General features: G+C 37.5%; 1 long non-coding RNA gene across 4 annotated transcripts in view; it reads left to right on the plus strand.

Annotated features, from left to right (window-relative positions):
- Positions 1-18,353, plus strand: part of LOC107199834 — a 55,880-nt gene that overhangs the window by 7,345 nt on the left and 30,182 nt on the right. The window lies entirely within an intron of this gene.

Raw genomic sequence — 18,353 nt, forward strand, 5'->3', positions numbered from 1 at the left:
CATGAACCTAGGATTTTAAATAAAAATCCAACTAAAAGTACTAGTAAAAACCCAACTATAGCAACTAGTAAAAAGAATTGGCTTCAGAATTTGTTCTATCTCAAAGGAATGTTTATGAAGAATATAAGGAATATTTTAAAGTGAAGGAAGGTTTTGATTTTAATAATTAAATTTATCTTCCTCCATATTTCATAAGCAAACCCACAGGCATTTTTGTGAGTTTCATGGATCATGACTTTCATGTGGAAAAAAAATCATGCGAATACTCTTCCATATCTTGTATAGCTCTAGGTATAAGCAGCTACAGTTCCGTACAAATTTATCATTTTGTAAGACTTCCTATGGATTATATTAAAACTCTAGGAAGTAGCAGCATAAAAAAGCAACAACCTTGTAGTAGGAATATATGAACAAGATTTCCTAACATGATGGTGTGTCACTATGTTATGACATTTCACTCTGATGGCAGGAAAAGTGTGAAGTCTCACTGCTGCTACACTGACCTGAATACTTCCTTACTTTGGAATTTCAGGGAAATGAACTTGCATACATAATCTGTTTCTATATTACATTCCTTCAGTTATTGGAGAATGGACACAGTGTCAAGGTTAAGTAATTTTCATGGTCTTTCTTTGCAGTTCAAGTTTCAGTAAGAGCAGAACTCCAGAAAAGCAGAGCAGTGAATGCAGCTGGAGTCACAGTAATAATTTCTCCCAATTCTGAGAGCTGCTGAAAGAGCAGCAGCAGAAACTAAAACCTTTGCTCCTGTTGTCCTGCTGAGGGAGGAATAGCTGAAACACCTGTCAAGCACTCAGCCTTCACAAGCCTCAAATCACTAAGTTTTAAAGATGAACTGCTTTGGTATTTGACAGTGGGCAATGGCCAGCCATGTACTTGGAGACTTAGTAGCTCTGTCTTATAAATCCTCTTTGTAAGTATTGCTGCCTTGGAACTAAAAATCTTAGAATAAAGCAGTCTCAAAAAACAATAAAACCACTCATGCAATTAGGCATCAATCGGCTGAGATGGATGGTTCTAACAGCTCTGTCAGAGCCTGTGAAATCCACCTTCCAACAAACATGTGAAAGAGAGCATTAATCACAGCCATCAGAGCCAGAGCAGTAGCAATGATCTGCAAGCAATGGAAACCCCTGCTCAATGAAACCTCTGGCTGCAGCCAGCCAAGAGCAGGACAACAATAAAAACACCACACAAAAAAGACTCAGGGCAGGTGTGAAAGTGACACCGACTGCAAAAGAACTTTAAGAGAGAGGTATGTATATCATCATGGAGGAGCAGTAAACTGAAGTCTGAGAGGCTTTTCTACTTTCTTTTTTAGATATTTCTACAGAGAATATCTGAAGGGAAGGAAAAAAGCCGGGACTGAAAGCCAGAATTGTGTAATCCAGCTATTGTCTCTTACACCACTTGAACAATTTCTTTAAATAAAAAATGCTGAAGTTAATTCAGCTAAATTGTGAGTGTAACTGCTAAAAAATGTATTGAAAAATACACTGCTCTATGTGTTTAGTTTTCAGTAATATTACTCTTTATTATAATATTCCTATGGAGCTCTTTTTGTGCCATTATTTCTTCCTACTGCCATCATAACAATGCTGTTAAAAAAAGCAAATAGAAATCTTCACACCAGCGGGTAGGAAAATATGTACCAGGAGAATTTATTTTCAACTATGTGGACTCTAACTCACGTGGAAACAATCCAGACATATGTATCTAACACCTCAGGATATGTACTTTATGTTACAAGTAGTCCTTTGCCAAGCAGCCAAAACCACAAAAAAAGAGACTTTAATGAAGGACAGTATCCATTTGCCTCTAGCATATCTCTAATTTGAGTATAACTTGGGCTGTCTTGTGGGAATTCTGCTTGTTTGGATAAAATCTGAATTTGTCTTGCCTGCATAAAGATATTGCTTAAAGAAAAACTGCTGCATTATATAATATCAAACAGCTTAACGACTACATCTAATTATATTAAAGACTAAACTACTGGAAGCAATGAAAACACTTATTGGATTATAAACATGAAAGCAAATGGGAAGCAGCAAGTTTAACATAGACTGCACTATAAATGCCCTTGAAAAATCTATGTCCTTGCCATCCTTTCAAATAACAAGCTGTGTTTTGTAGGTCATACTCTAAACCATACTTGGAAAAAAGCTCCCTGGGTGAAGTTATTACAATAGCCTCTAGCAACTGTTACTGCCTTTAACATCAGCATTACCTATTTCTGAAAAATAACCCCAGAAAACAAAGAAAAACAGACTGTACAATTTGACTTTTCTTACAAGCACAGAAAGGAAATCTCGTCTCAGTTTCCTGAAATACAACCTGAAATATTCAGCTTTTCACAAGAGAGATCAGAAAATTAGTCATTACAAAATTGAATCATGAAGATTCAACACTTCAGATACAAAGATTCAACCAAACTATGAAGAGGGTTGAATTTTTCAGCAGACTAAGCGTTGCACTTGCATGATGGGAGATGCAGCCATCTTCAATTCAGCATCTGTAGCTGTGTGGGCAGAACACCTCAGGACATAATAGAGAATGAAAGCATGAAGACTTGCAGTACCTGACAATTTAGAAGTGCCTTAATTCAAAGAGAAGTATAACTAAAAGAGAAAAAAGCCAAAATTAATTTATTTTCTTATGTTTTCATTTTCAATTCTCCTTTCTTAGATTTTTTTCTGCCAATAAAATCTGGTTAATGTCTGCTGATATGTGACTCATGTCTAGTAATAGATGTAACTGGAGTTTGAAACATTTGAAAACCTTTGAAACAGGATGATTTACTGTATGTTGACTTTCTGGGGATGTGTTTCAAAGGTAGTGAAAGATGGCAACCCACTGGAGACCATAAGGTGATATATCAAGTGATACTGGCACAGCAGTATGCCTTGTGGTTGGCATGCCATCCAGAGGGACCTGGACAAGTTCTGGAACTGGGCCCATGTAACATCATCAGGTGCAACAAAGCCAAGTGTGCTGCACCTGGGTTGGGGCAGCCTCTGCTATTGTTACAGATGATGGATGAGCAGATTTAGACCAGTCCTGCTGAGAATGACTTGGGGCTGCTGGTGGGTGAGAGGCTGGACATGACCCAGCCATGGGCATTCCCACCCCAGAGAGCCAAAAGTGCCCCGAGCAGCGTGAGCAGCAGGGCCAGGGAGGGGATTCTGCCCCTCTGCTCTGCTCTGCTCTCCTCTGCTCTGCTCTGCTCTGCTCTGCTCTGGTGAGAACCCACTCAGAGTGCTGCAACCAGGTCTGGAGCCCCAACACAGGACAGGTCTGTTTGAATGGGTCCAAAGGACAGCCATGAAGATTATCAGAGGGCTGGAACACCTCACCTGTGAGAAGAAGCTGAGAGAATTGGAGTTGTTCATCTTGGACAAGGGAAGGGTCTGGAGGAACTTTATTGTGGCCTTTCAGTCTTAAAGGGAGTGTAAGAAAGATGGGGATAGACTTCTTAGCAGGACCTGCTGTGATAGGACAAGGCATAATGGTTTAAACAGAAGAGGCATTGATTTACATTAGCTGTAAGGAAGAAGTGTGGAGTGTTTTTCACAATGAAGGTGGTAAAGCACTGCCACAGGTTGCCCAGAGATGTGGTCGAATATGAGAATATTCTAGGTCAGATGAGCTGGGTCTCTGACCAACTTGAACGTAGTTGAAGATTGCAGGGGGTTTGGATTAAATGACTTTAAATATTCCCTCCAACAAATTCTAGGATTCTAGGTAGAGAAAACACAACATAAAGCATGAAATTATTCTGCAATGGAATCTGGGAAAAAAAGGAAAGAAACATAAATTGAAAGTCAGATTTTTATTATTATTATTTTATTCTCTTATGACCATTCATTCTATATAATTTTTCTAGAACTTCCTTATTACTGGCATTTAGAGTCATGAAGACTTTATTACAAACACTTGCAGGCTGCACTAGGTCTTTTTATTTCTGTGTATTCTTCACAGGTGGTCCCAATGGTTGTTCATTGATCAGTGTAACCTGTGCATACCCTGTACATTTCCTTTCCTATATTTCTGTCACAGCAGCCATTCCTTCCTGCACAAGTTAATAAGTGTTGTGAGAAGAAACTTCTGGCTTACTTGTTCACCTGAGTACTCACATGATGTTATCACACAGTGTAAAGGGCATCTGAGGCTAAGCTCAGGCTGGGCAGCAAAGGGAGCTCCTGCTTCTCCAGGCTATTGAGCCTGAGCACAGATTTGTGCCCAGGCAACACTAACCAAGCAGGAATTCAAGTCCCACTGTGTGCCTGTGCTCAAAGAACTATATAGACATCATCTGCTTAGATGGCTGAGTGTACTGAGATCTATATGGCTTTTATGCTAGGCTGCATCATTAAAAAGTTTATCTCTGTAATTTAACCTCATTATGTGTAATATGAAAGAACAAATGAAGAGGTATAACTATTCTGACAGATTGGTACTTTGCCAGAGAAGAATTTGCTATATCAAGTGATCTAAACATTTATTTAATTTGACAACAGTTGTTGTCAACTGTTTTAGAGATAAACCTCTAGAATGATGTGTGCAGGGACAAATATCTTCTTTGTACTAGAAAAGTAATCTTTTCATGGATTTAAGGATATTCTCTGCATGAGTTTGGAGAGTGGGCATAATGTTACAGTCATTGTGATAGCTAAATATAGCTGAGAACTGATGTCTTATAATTATTAAGTAAGGATATTGATTTATTCCTTTAAAATTTTTAACAAAAGCCATTGTTTTGTGCCCCTTTGTTCTGTGGCAAAGTTTCACAGGCTTATTATGCACATATGAATATGCTGATATGTGCACTATTTACATGCACTCTAACAAATATGTTGCCTTTATAGATTTCCTTTTTTCTATATTATAAAAAAATAACACTGTTTAATTAACATTGTTTTTAAGATTAAGTAAATGCAGGGCTTTTACACTTTATTTTACTTTCTTCAGTACTAGTTCCTTGGTTGTCCAAGCAACTACGAAGTAGGTATGTTAACACAAAATTTAATGGCAAATTTTAATTCTATGTATAACATCTAAAAAACCAATTCAAGGCAAACCAGAACTGTTTAAAAGCTGATATGACAATGTCTTAATTCAATTTCATGTTCTTAGTATGATCACTCCTGGGGAGCTGTTTCTAACTTCTATTGTTTAGGTGAAAACAGTGAAATTTTAATCACCAATTATCCCAGGTGAAAGGGAAACATTGAACCCATCTGAAAAAGGGTAGAAATGAGGACTCTGAGAGCTACTGACCTGTCAGCCTCACCTCTGTGCCTGGGAAGATCATGGAAAAGATCCTCCTTGCAGTTCTGCTAAGGCACACAGAGAACAGGGAGGCGATTCGAGACAGCCAGGATGGCTTCACCAAGGGCAAGCCTTGACTGGCCAACCCAGTGACCTTCTGTGGTGGAGTGACAGCATCAGAGGGCAAGAGAAGTGCTACAGATGTCACTTATCTGCACTTCTGCAAAGCCTTTGTCATAATCCCCCTACAACATCCTGCTCTTTAGGAGAAAGAGGGGTTTGATGGGTGTAGTGTTAGATGGATAAGGAATTGGTTGGACAGCCACATCCAGAGGGCAGTGGTGAACAGCTTAGAGTCCAATGGATATCAGTGACTAATGGTGCTGCTCAGGGGTCCCTACTGGGACCAGTGCTATTTAATATCTTTATTAATGGCACAGACAAAAGGATTGAGTACACCCTTGGCAAATTTGCAGAAGACAACAAGCTGACACATCTGTGGGTGACAAACCTGAAGGACGGGATCCATCCAGAGGGATTTGGACAAGACTGATAAGCAGCCCATGGGAATTTCATGAAATTTAATAATAAGTGCTGGTGCTGCACATGGATTAGGGCAATCACTGGTGTTAATCCAGGCTGGGGGATGAACAGACTGAGAGCAGCCCTGCTGAGTGGGATCTGGGGGTGCTGGGGGATGAGAGGTTGGACATGACTCAGCCATGTGCACTTGCAACCCAGAAAGCCAAACACGTCCTGGGATGCACCAAAAGCAACTTTGGCAGCAGGTTGAATGAGAGGATTCTGCTCCTATACTCTATTCTGACAGAGAGTCCACCTGCAGTGCTTCAGCCAGGTGTGGGGTCCCTGGCACAGGAAGCACACTGACCTCTTGGACTGAGACCAGAGGAGGGACACCAAGTTGATTAGAGGGATTAAGAACATCTCATATGAGGAAAGGGTGGGAGAACTGGAAATTTTCAGTCTGGAAAAGAAGGTTTGGGGGTGATCTAATTGAGGCCTTCCATTATCTGAGGGGATCTTGCAAGGAAGATGAAGAGAGACTTTTTACATGGGCCTGTAGTGACAGGACAAGTGGGAATGGCTTCAAACTGAAATACAGTAGGTTTAGATTAGATATCAGGAAGAAATGTTTTATTATGAGAGTGGTGAGGAGCTGGAATGTGTTGGTGGAACAGAGTTGTGTATGCCCTATCACTGAAAGTGTCCAAGGCCAGGCTGGATGGAACTTTAAGCAACCTGGTCTAGAGGGTAGCATCTCTGCCCATGGAAAGAGGGTTGGAGCTAAACAACCTTTAGGGTCCCTTCCAACCAAAGACATTCTATGATTCTGTGATTCTATGATTCTTGTAAACACCACAAATATAAAAGCAGACTGTTTCCAAAAGAGTACAAACCCTTCTGATTTTCTTGTTATTTTAGTAACTAAACTATATGCGATATTCTTTCAGCTATTATAGATGCTGCAAAAATATAAAACCAAACTGTTTCTAAAACAGAGAAAGGATTTCTGCCTTCAGTAAGGAATCCCCACCTGTTTCTAGCATGAAGCAAGTCTGAAAATAATTGATTAACCAATGTGATATAAATTGGGACTGAAGCAAATAGAATTAATTCTGTAAGAAATATGTGTGTGCATCCAGAAGGAAGTAATTATACAAATGCAATTGAACAATCTCCTGAACCAGTCAGAACTTTGCAGCTCATCTTTAATTTGTTTTGCTTTCTCTACTAACTATTGTATTTCAAAGTAAAAGATGACAGATTGTTATCTCAAATTCTCTCAAATAAACTTCTAAATTGGGATACACTGGTTTCCACCAACAGGAATCCATTTTATCTAATTGATCTATGACTCAGTGAACTTTACATTGACACTGAAAATACAGAATATTCATGACCTTGTGTATAAGAATAGCAAGAGGAGATACAGAATGGGGTTTACAAATCAATTGGACAAGTAATAATATAGTGTTGTTTTTCTCTTTCTTCTTGGTGTTTATTCCTAATGAGATTTCTACCTAATAGCTTGCCAAGGAAACTTAGAAATAAAGCAACAAATATCAACCCATAAAAACCAAAAATGGCAAGTACTTAAAGGTGCATTTTATTCTTTTCCTAAATATTTGTGTCAAAGCATAATGACTTAGTGTGTATGCAAAATTTAGCTTCAGCATATAGTATGAAAATTTATTCCTGTTTATTTCTTCTGAAACTGAAAGCATTATTTATGTTACAGGATGTGATTACTTCGACAACTATGTTCTCTGTCTAAATGGAGAGATACATCCTTTCTTTCACAAAACAGATGCATAGAAATTGACCTCAAAAAGATTTAATATTTTATGTTTTCTCATTTTGTTTTTCTTTCCACAGTCAGTGTAGGAAATACTGCACAGTACATACCTACCTCAAGCTCTGGCCTTCCAGTTAGGTAAAAAAAGAAAATGAAGGGTTCAATAAATTTTTCATAATATCTGCATTAAGGAGTACATTTATCTCTCTGGTTTCGATATCTAGAGGATGTTCTTAAAGTATTTAATTAAAGATACCACAATTTTTATTTAGGAAAGGAAGATGAAGAAGTTAGCCATAAGAGAAAAAAACCCTGGAAGGTAAGGGCCTCTTTATCTCATAATTAGATGTTTTCACGTATGACAAGCGAGTTCAGATAAGGGATTGTAGTATAGCACAGAATCATAGAATAGTCAGGGTTGGAAGGGACCAATCAGTCATCCAGTCAAACCCCCCCTGACAAGGGGGTCACCTAGAGCAGGTGACACAGGAATGTACCCAGGTGGGTTTGGAATCTCTCTCTCAGGAGAGAGGGACACTCCACCACCACCCTGGCTAGCCTATTCCAGTGCTCTGCCACCCTTGATGTAAATTCCTTCTTCATGTAGAGGTGAAACTCCTCATGTTTTAGTTGGCAGCTGTTGCTCTGTGTCCTGTCGCTGGGCTCCAAGCTAGTCTGACACCATCCTCTCACTTTTGAGATATTTATGTGCATTAATGATATCTCCTCTCAGTCGTCTCAAGAGTAAGCAGGCCCAACAAAGTTTGCTTTTGTATTCAATTTTAATTGAATAATAAGTTTGAATTGGCAGGAAATTCATATCTGATAGGAATTATACTAAGGAAGAGGTAATATCTAAATGCAAACTTTTCATTAATTTCCTCATTTAAGATCGGCCTAAGTTTAAAAGAAATGGGATTATTCAAAAGTCAAGGCATACATAAACTTCCTGATAAATTAATTTTGGAGGAGAGCTTCACACAGATTCCTTTAATGAGGTGCTTTGTAATTTATGGTGTATTTCCAACTTCTTATAGTGATAATTTCTGATAGCTTTGAACAAAGTTTCAGATAAGTTTGAGTTACCTTTTTTTTAAGCCATTTGTGAAATAGATTTTATGGTGCACACAGAGGCTGCAGTAATGTTGTGCTGCTCCAGCATCCTGGGTAATTCTGAGATGCTCTGAGAAAGGGTCTCTGAACTACTGGGGACTATTCATTGTATTCTTACAGGTGTATGCTTAAGAAAGGCTCACAAAGAGGCGCTGAAACAGAGCCAGAGGAAGAATACATAATCCATGTCTTTGACTCTCATCTTTTGGGACCTCCCTGATATTCAGATTTTGCCTCTTACAACCCTGTGCAAGAACCTCTAGTACCCAAGCTCTGAGGGGTTTGCAGGGCCATGCAGCCATGTGGACATGACAGACATGTGGGGCAATGACTGCCTCACAAGCACTTGCCAGGGAGCTGCAGAGAAGGGTGGGATAACTGAGGGTGCTCAATACCATGACAGGGGTGCAGGGCAGTTCTTACCTTCTCACAGACTGGGCTTGTGTGAAAGCCCCACTGTGGGGTGCTCGCCCTGGAGTCAGTGCCTTCTGAAGGACTAATGCTCTGTGGAGAGAGCAGTGTCTGCTTTGGGCTCACACTCCCTTGCCATGGGATGCACCAACTCAGTCAACAACAGCAGTAATGGCAGTGACCAGACCAGCAACAGTGATATCAGCATTCACATCATCAGTCAGCCTCAGATGCACGATGGAGAAACCTTCTGCTAACCCAAGTCTTGTTGGGAGCAAAGTTTGAACGCGCTCCTATAGTGAAATCATGACCTCTTGTGCTTCCTAGAAAATCTCTGCAAAAAGAGCTCCAGCCTACAGTAAGCCATCTTAGGAGACAAGACAAAGCTTTAAAGAACAGCTACTTGCCACTGGGTTATGCTGATACCACGCACTGACATATTTTAAGTGCCCATACTGCTTTAGCTCATACTTCTCTGACTATGCTGGAGAAAAAGACCTGAGCATACAGAGACAACTTTCTGCACTGTACTGAGTATTGATTTTTGAAGTGTATCTGGGAGCATAAAAAAAAAGAAGTTTACTTCATTTACTGTGAAACCCGTGTTTCAAGTCAAACCTTTTGGCTTGCATTAGCAAGACCACACTGACCAAGGGTATTGAAAAGTTACTCTGGTAGGCTGGAACTAGTGGCAGACAATAAAGATCTATCCTTGTCTCATTAACAAAAAGCATGCTGATATATAAATAATAAAATAGGAAAGATAGAGATGGTGCACCTCAGGAAAAAAACATTTCCATTCATAAATTGGGAAATTCACCTACTCTGTGTGGACCAAAATACTCAATAGCATAAGTGGCTTGTTCCAGGGGCCTGCACAGATTTTGCATAAAATTAGCCAGTTATTAAGCATGCTGAAACTGAAATGACTCAGTGTTAAATAATGCTCTAATTCCTCTTGGCTTCTTTCAGTGACAAATTCTGTCTTAAACAGTTAAATGATTACAAGCTTTGAAATTAAATTTCAGGATGTATAATTAAACAGCAATCTCTGATGTCTATGAGAAATCACATTCCCTGCTCTAGAAACACTTAAAATAATAGATACAGGAGTAGATTGGTAACATACTTCTGATTAAATTTATTCCGAGTAGAATGGTTTCTCATATATTCCAGTCAACAGTACACTGAAGTAATTTGTATGTTTTATATAATTTGGTTTCACATTAGCAAACAATAAGATAAAAATTCTCCAAAATACATTTACAGTTGAAAATTAGATAAATTTGGCTACTTCCCTGGGAAATAGCCAAAAATATAATAATTTAAAACTGAAATGTATCTTTGGTGAGGTATGTACTTAGTCTGAAGCTTTTTACTTGATGAACAAGTTGGAAATTTTACTAGAAATGAATCTTAGCATGTTTGCTTTAGAGACAAAAGTTGTTTCAGCTTAGGAAAACCTTTCTTTTCCTCATGGCAAAAGTCAGGTCATCTACATATGGAAGTTTAAATAAAAGAAGAAGAAAGGTTAATGAGTTACATGTTACAATAGCATTAATGCAAATATAAAATTTTAGTCAAACCTTTACTTCTTAGTACCATCTAACTGAAAATCTAAAACCTTAAAAATGCCTGAAAAATTCTGTCATTCCAATTACATTTCTTTGATGTACTCTCTGTAGAAATCATTCATTTTGCTCCAGCAATTATAGAGTCTGCACAGAATGTCAGGATGAAGGCCTCTTTTCCAACCTTAAAAGCCTATAAATCACAAAACATCCCAGAGTGCCAGGTAACAGATGTTTGGGATGGTGTCTGGAAATGCTCTGAATTGTTTCTTAGAGCAGGGTACTGTATGTTTGCCCTAGGTCAACTCAATTTGGGATGTCATTAAAATATATCCAGTAATTTCTCCTGTGCATTATTATGGATTTAGCACTAGTCAAGAAAAACAAGCAACTGCTTGTCATTGGTTTTGCATGAGAGCTGTAGATGATGAATGAAATGCAATAAAAAACAATCACAAAGTGTGGTGGTTTTAGCACTAGCTAGAATCACTATGGTACTTACTTATTTCTTGCTGTGAGATATGGGTTAGGAGAAGGGCAAAACAGGCTCAAAACTAAAAAAGAATAAAGAAACACACTTCCCACAAGGGCATGAGTAGAGCCTGTTTCTCATAACCATATGTTTGCTCTCCTATGTGTTTTCATGAAACTCCATTATCCTGCTGAACCCATGCTCTAAAACCAAAAAAGTTTATTTCCAGTAAAAGAGCAAAATTGTTCTTGGCCACTTCTCTGGGAACCACATTCCTCTTAAAACCTTTCCAATGGATCAGTGTACTGACCCTTTTTCTGCCTTTATTTCTGTTTTTTAAACATATGGTCATGTGTTTCAGAATAGTGTCAACCCAGCTAGAAATTAAAAGTGAACTTTTTTGACTCAGAGATTACTGAGATCAGTGACCTTTATTGGTTTTGAATTACACTCAGATTCAAGGAGCAGAAGAATCTCATTATGTGACCCATATTTTCAGAAGCTCACCTCCATGCTTTTTTAAAAACAGTAACCAAGTTTTCAAGAGTTACCTTATCTACTCAACTGCTTAATTAGCCTGACCAGAAATGTTCCAATGAGAGTTTCTGTGTGGAGAAAACATCTGAAGACTGGCCTTTAAATTCTGATCATGTGTCAGCATATTTCCCTGCACATTTGTTGCAATAAATAACCTATACCATCCCTTTGCTTCTCTAAAGCAGCACTTTTGTCTGCATACCTATTTGAAAATCTGCAAATATTTCTGCTCTCTTCTGCCACTGTAAAGAAAGCAGGAGAGTACTTTGTGTTCTGGTATAATGTTTTAGTGTCAGGTTCACAATCTAACAACATTTTTTTAGTTTCAGTGATTCAATATTGGACCATCCTTTATTTTACAATTTTTCAGTGATATACAAATGAAACTTCAAACTCTTACAGTCATTATGCAGATAACACCATTTTATCTATTTTATTCTGTTTCACTTCTACAAAATATTGGCTTGCAATTATGTATAGAATGAGTATGAGTGCCATAATCTAATTATTAGTTTCCTTTAATTTGAAATTATTACTAGATTTCTCTATCTGGCATAGAAACACAAGTGGATTTCAGAAGTAAGGTCAATAACTTAGTTCAGGTAGGATAGTAATCCAGATTTGTTTTCAAAAGAAAAGGAAGTTCAGTTTCATTATGACAGTCTGCTGGATCTGGAAGATGAGAATTTTGTGTAACATGTTAGATAAGACTTAAACACTGAAAACATATTGACTGATGTCAAAATTATATAACATCTTGAAAGCATAAAGTAGAATGCCATTTATCAAAAAAAGAGCTGCAAAGCTCCAGTAACGCCCAGTGAATCCAGACTTATCCTCTCAAAGAGAACAGTGACAGAGGTGATGCAGAACCATCATATCCAGGAAAAATTAAATATAAATGTGAACTGTAATACCTGCAATGCAGACATTTTAGGAAGCAGCAGTGTGAGCAGTTAATCAGGGCAGAAAAAACTGGAGACTACGACCTAATCTACTCTTCAAGCCAAAATGGCTCCCAGGGTTAGAGATGTTAAAGCACTCTAGTTTTACAGCCAAAAATGCATAAGAGAGTGGTATTAAAAATATCACATTAGCCATCTCTTGCTTGTTAAACTGATGAGTCACACTTCCTCAATTCAGGCTTCAAAATGAGACCAGAAAAAAATTATTATGCGCTTCCTTGATACTGAGAGGCCAGGTTGTATCAATTAATGTTCCAGTTTGTAAAAAAGCTGCAAAACATTGTTATTCCACTTAGACATTGAAGCCATAGACAGATGTTCAAGCACCAAGTAGTTTCACCTTCATTTATTACCAAAACTAAATTCCTTTACAGTCAATTTTTTATGCATCTATTTTTTTCCCATTCATGATTATTTCCCTGTTGTACTTTTGTTTTAGTTTACATCAGCAGAAAAACCTGAATAATGGTTGTTTCTCTAATAAATGTAAAACCTAGACAACAGACTGAGTTTCAGGTTTCCATTCAATATAGTTCAACAGAAGCATGTGCTTATCCTCAAAAAATTAACTCTCTTGCTTGCTTTCACTATGTAGTCTGTCTTGAGCCTTAGAAAAAAAGAGGTGCTCATTGCTATCTGTGTGCTTCTGAAAATAAAATCAGCCACAGAATTATTTTATTTGTTGATCAGCATTAAACTGTAACCACCATCTCTCCAATGTGCAAGAATATATTTTAAAGAGGGCAGGACTCCCTGTGCCCAAAGCACAGCACCCTGCATTTCCACATCTGCCACATCCAGTGTTCTGGGCACAGCAAAGACCACCCTCCCTGGAAAGTAACATGGACAGAAGCATTCACATGAACAGAGAAGAACAACATCTCTTCACAAGGAGTAACTAACCAATATCTACAGAAGGTGATTTGTTTGCATGAATGTAATTTCTGGAATTCCTCTTGCAAGGCTCTAAGGAGTATATGTACTTAGACATGGTAATCATTGAAGACTATCAGTGATTTTCAAGTTCATAAAGTAGATTTGCTAAGAGTACAGCTAAGACATAATCCAGATAATGAAGGCCTGAAAACTGAGTTTGTCCCTTCCACAAAATCAGTAGCTGTGATTACTCAGTCAAGCTGTTGCTTTGGTTGTGCTTACTTGGGCAGTGTCTGTTTCCTGAACCCTGTAATCAGCAATGAACTTGGACAACCTAAAATTTTATAAAACTTTCAGGAACTGTCACAAAAACAACAATTTTCCCAAGCATATTAAAAAGCCAACTAATGACATACCAATAAACACAGGATTACATAGAACAGTGATACAACAATTATGATTTGCACTAAAAATAAATATCTCCCAATGGTCCTACTGTTTCCTCTTCAAGCCTTAATGCAAATTTCCAGCTCTCAAACTTCTAATATAAAGCAAAATTTCCTAAAAGAGAAAGCTAAATGTAAGCAAAATGTCAAAGTCAGCAAACTCATGATTCACAGACACATCTCATACGCCACTGGAAAAGCAATGCTTTTGCCTTGTGTCTCTAATAATTCAATATTGTGCCTTGTTTTTTGTTACATAACATCCTATGCTTTGGCATAATTTCCCTCTCTAGAAGGACTTCTGAGGGATTCTTCAGAAGCAGGACTTTGAAGCTTTCTTTCTGCAGGCTCCAGAAGAAGTCACTCACAATATCTATCTGTACCTTAACAGCATTTTCAGCTAATCCGTTAATGACTGACATGATTCAATTCAATTTTTTTTAGCACAAACAAGTCTGTTTCATAATCTGATTCAATTTACAACTAACATTTCAACAAGTAAAGAAGGACTTTTTCTCCTGAGTTGTGAGAGGGACTCTACAGAAGTGAATTCTCTAACTGGTGCCATATTCCTGTAAATCTGAAGACGAGCTCAAGTGGCTAGCAATGTTACCTATCACAAAGGCATTAATCTTGCTCAGTTTAGGCAATCTGGAGTTTAATAAACTAGTGTCACAAATTCATGTGTGACACTAAATGTACCTCCCATACTCATGAAGAAGAACCAGCCTAAGAATTTACCCTTGCACTGTAGTCACAGGCCAATGAGTTTATGCCTGCACAAATTTTAGAGAAGGTAAGAACTCACAAAACCCTACACGTCCTGTCCTCTGGGGAAACCAGATTTATTTTCTAAATGAACACAAGATGGCAGAGCTTCCCAATGGAACTAGCACAACTCTTAGAAAGTTTGGGTTATGCCTCCTTACCTATTTTAAAGATTTGTCATCCACCCCTGCAACGATCCATGGGAATATCAGTGTCTTCCAGGGACCTGCTGTGAAATCAGAATTTTACTGCCATGTCTGACCACCTATGATAAAACAAATTGCATTATAAGCCAAATTCTCACCCTCTCATCCATTCCAACTGGATTTTGATGTTTCATTCATCAGTCCAATCAGCTAGAAATTTACATGGATTTAAAAACAGCAAAAAAGAGGAATTTTTCAAGTTTTTAATATATTTTAATTTTTTGAAAATTTTTCAATCCACCTCTAATATTTCTTAATAAAAGTCCCTGTTTTATTTATTCTAATTATACCATATAATTTCTTTGGTTGCATTGCTACATAAACTCTTTGAAACAGCTACAAGTAGGATCCAGGTGACCAAGATTTTATTCCTAATGGTCTGATAAAAGGAAAGGAATATTTTCTCAGTGAGCAGTTTGCTCATCTTAGAAATGCCACTATGTGAAACAAGGGAGGATTACTAATGTGGAACATTGTGAGAATGGAATATTATTATATCAGCCAAAGTATGTGTGATAAAAGAATTTGAATGATTCAGTCAAAAAAACCACATGGTGACAGTCATTTTACTTTAAGATGAGCAAATTGGTTCCATTCTCTGAACACCTACCACTCATTACTTCAGATGGATCATATTTTAATTTGATATATTTTAGTGTTAATTCTTTTCAGTCCTGAAGACATCTTCCAAAAAGCCTAAGATGTTCCTGGTTTTATTTAGTTTTAGATGTCATTGGAGTAAAAGATCACACAATTGAAGATCCTTTCCAGGCAGAGGATGTAAAACTCATTATAAGAAAGAAAAGTATATTGCATAGGAAAATTTCCAAAATTATGCTCATTAAATTTGTCACTAGGATAATTTGTTATTCAGAGTTGAATAAGATCAAAATAAAATTTTAATTAAAATTTATCAGATATTTCAAGCTAAAAAAAAAGTGATATTATAAGAGAAAAATCTATTAACAAGTACAAGAAGACAATAGAAGACAATATTATATCTTGATTCTCAAATTGTACTTCTCTACATGAAAATCATAATATGTAGATCTTACTTTTACCAGTCATAAATTTTGAAAAGAACTAATTACATAGAAGATAAAAAAAATAAGCTTGCACAATATATACACATTTTTAATACAAAATGATGGAAACACTTCACCACACTTAAGAATTTAAAAAATTACTTGCTCATCAATATTTATTTGATGTTACACAAGGCAAAAAATACCATTCACTATGACAAAACAGTTTTGGCCACAGGGTGAATATTTTTATTCCCTTTACCTATCGATATTTTCTTGATAATATCTTTCAAGTTAGTTTGTCATTATAACTATCAAAATTTGAAAAAAATAATCATACTTTGTTTTGATCTAATCTCTGAACACAGGTTATGGATAGGTAATGAGAACATGAACATGAGGAACCACTAATTCAGGAAGTTTGGTTTTGTGACCTAGGTACAGAGATTGAGAAATTGAGATGCTAATTCAAACCTTCCTAGAATCCTTTCAGCAAGGTGTGTGGATTAGCTGGTGATCCTCATTTGCTAGAGGGAAGATTTAATGACAGTAAGAAATAGTTGGCCTTTTCTGACTGTGGGTGATGGTATCAGCATCTTAGTGATCACCCTGTCCTTCTCTGTGAAAAGTGCTGAATTCAGAGACTAAACAAGCAAAGAAGTTTATATATTTGTTTCCTGGTTATAAATTCAAAGATTAGGTTCAATTCAGCAATATAGATGGGTAGTTTACATGCATTTTCTTTCTTTTTTTCCTTGTAATCTCTTTCTCTCCTTTTTTATTTTCTCTTTTTGAGGGACATGTGTTAGAAAACCAAATATTTTAACCCAGTTTAGGATAATGTGACTTAACAAAGTCACAAAAGCTTCACAGTTGACTCCTCCAGGAACATGATTTTCCAGTACAAAGAAGGAAATAGTACTGTGACTTTCCAGAAGCAATTACATCCAGTCCAGAATTAATAAAATCAAGGTCATTACAGGATTAAATTAAGCAAGTGGGTTTTTTAAAATTTTTTTAGCATGACTGCATTTGATGGCAGTCTTTTCATCACTATTCCTCTGGCATGTATGTCTGTCCAGAAACACACTCAAAGAATAAATGCAGATAAAACAGCCTGAGAGATTTTAATGCTTTTTACAAATCAAGACATAGTTGTTTTTTATGTATATTCTCATCATGTATCCAGTATATTTTATGGGAAATGCAGTATTTATGTAATTTAAATTATTTTAGCTAGACTAAGAGAAAAAAGTAGAGAAACTACACGTGCTGGTTTTGTCTGGGTTAATTTTCTCCACAGTAGCTGGTGTGGGGTTATGTTTTGAATTTGCATTGGAAACAGTGTTGATAATTCAGGGATGTTTTCATTTTTGCTGGTCCTTTCCTCCTTCTCACCCCTCCCCACCAGTGAGGGAACACATTTGGGACCGCTGACCCCAACTGACCGAAGGGATTTCCCACCCCGTGGTGTCATGCTCAGCATATAAAGCTGGGGAAGAAGGAGGGAGGCTGGGGGATGCTCTCACAGCTGCCATTTGTTTTCCCAAGGCACCCTTAGGGAGCAGCCCTGCTTTCCTGAGGATGGCTGCACACCTGCCTGCCCACGGGGCATGGGGAATGAATTCCACTGTTTCACTTCACCTGTAAAATTGTCCTTATCTCAACCCATGGGTTTTCTCACTTTTGCTCCTCTGATTCTCCACCAGGGAGAGGAGGGAAATTGAGCAAGTAAATGTGTGGGGCTTAGTAAACAGCTGGAGTTAAACCACAACACTGAGAAGCTCCATATCAACAAACACAAAAAGCTTGTATATAGGACTGACACATTTAAAGAAGTCTAACTTATTTGTCAGAAATTATTCTGATTGGATTTCCTCACTTGGAAGTAAAATAAATAAATTATTTCATAACTCTATAATCCTGGACCTGTAAAGGAAAAGGTTGGGTGAATAGACAAATATTTTATTGGTGGGCTTAAGGCACAAATAAGAGCCTAAAATGAGTTTCCATGCTCAGAAAGCTCATTCCATACACTCCACAGTAGAGTCCTTGTGACATCTAACTCATGAACTGGAATCTGTGATCCTTCAGCAAGGCAACCATGTTGAGTGTACAACTAGCAAACATGATAGAAAATAGGTCAAAATTACAGGCTACTTGTCCAGCGGTTCAAAAATAAGACTTAAGGCTTGAAGTATTTTCAAAACACCTGGACAGACACTTTTTCACTATCCAAACAAAATAAATCCAAAAGCAGCTTGGATGCTGATATCAGACATAATATTTCTCAGAGAATTCCCTGTACTCCTAAATTGGCATATGGAATATACAATTTATATGCCATATGAAATACTAAT

This window comes from Parus major, chromosome 2, assembly GCF_001522545.3.
Source record: "Parus major isolate Abel chromosome 2, Parus_major1.1, whole genome shotgun sequence".
Taxonomy (NCBI): domain Eukaryota; kingdom Metazoa; phylum Chordata; class Aves; order Passeriformes; family Paridae; genus Parus; species Parus major.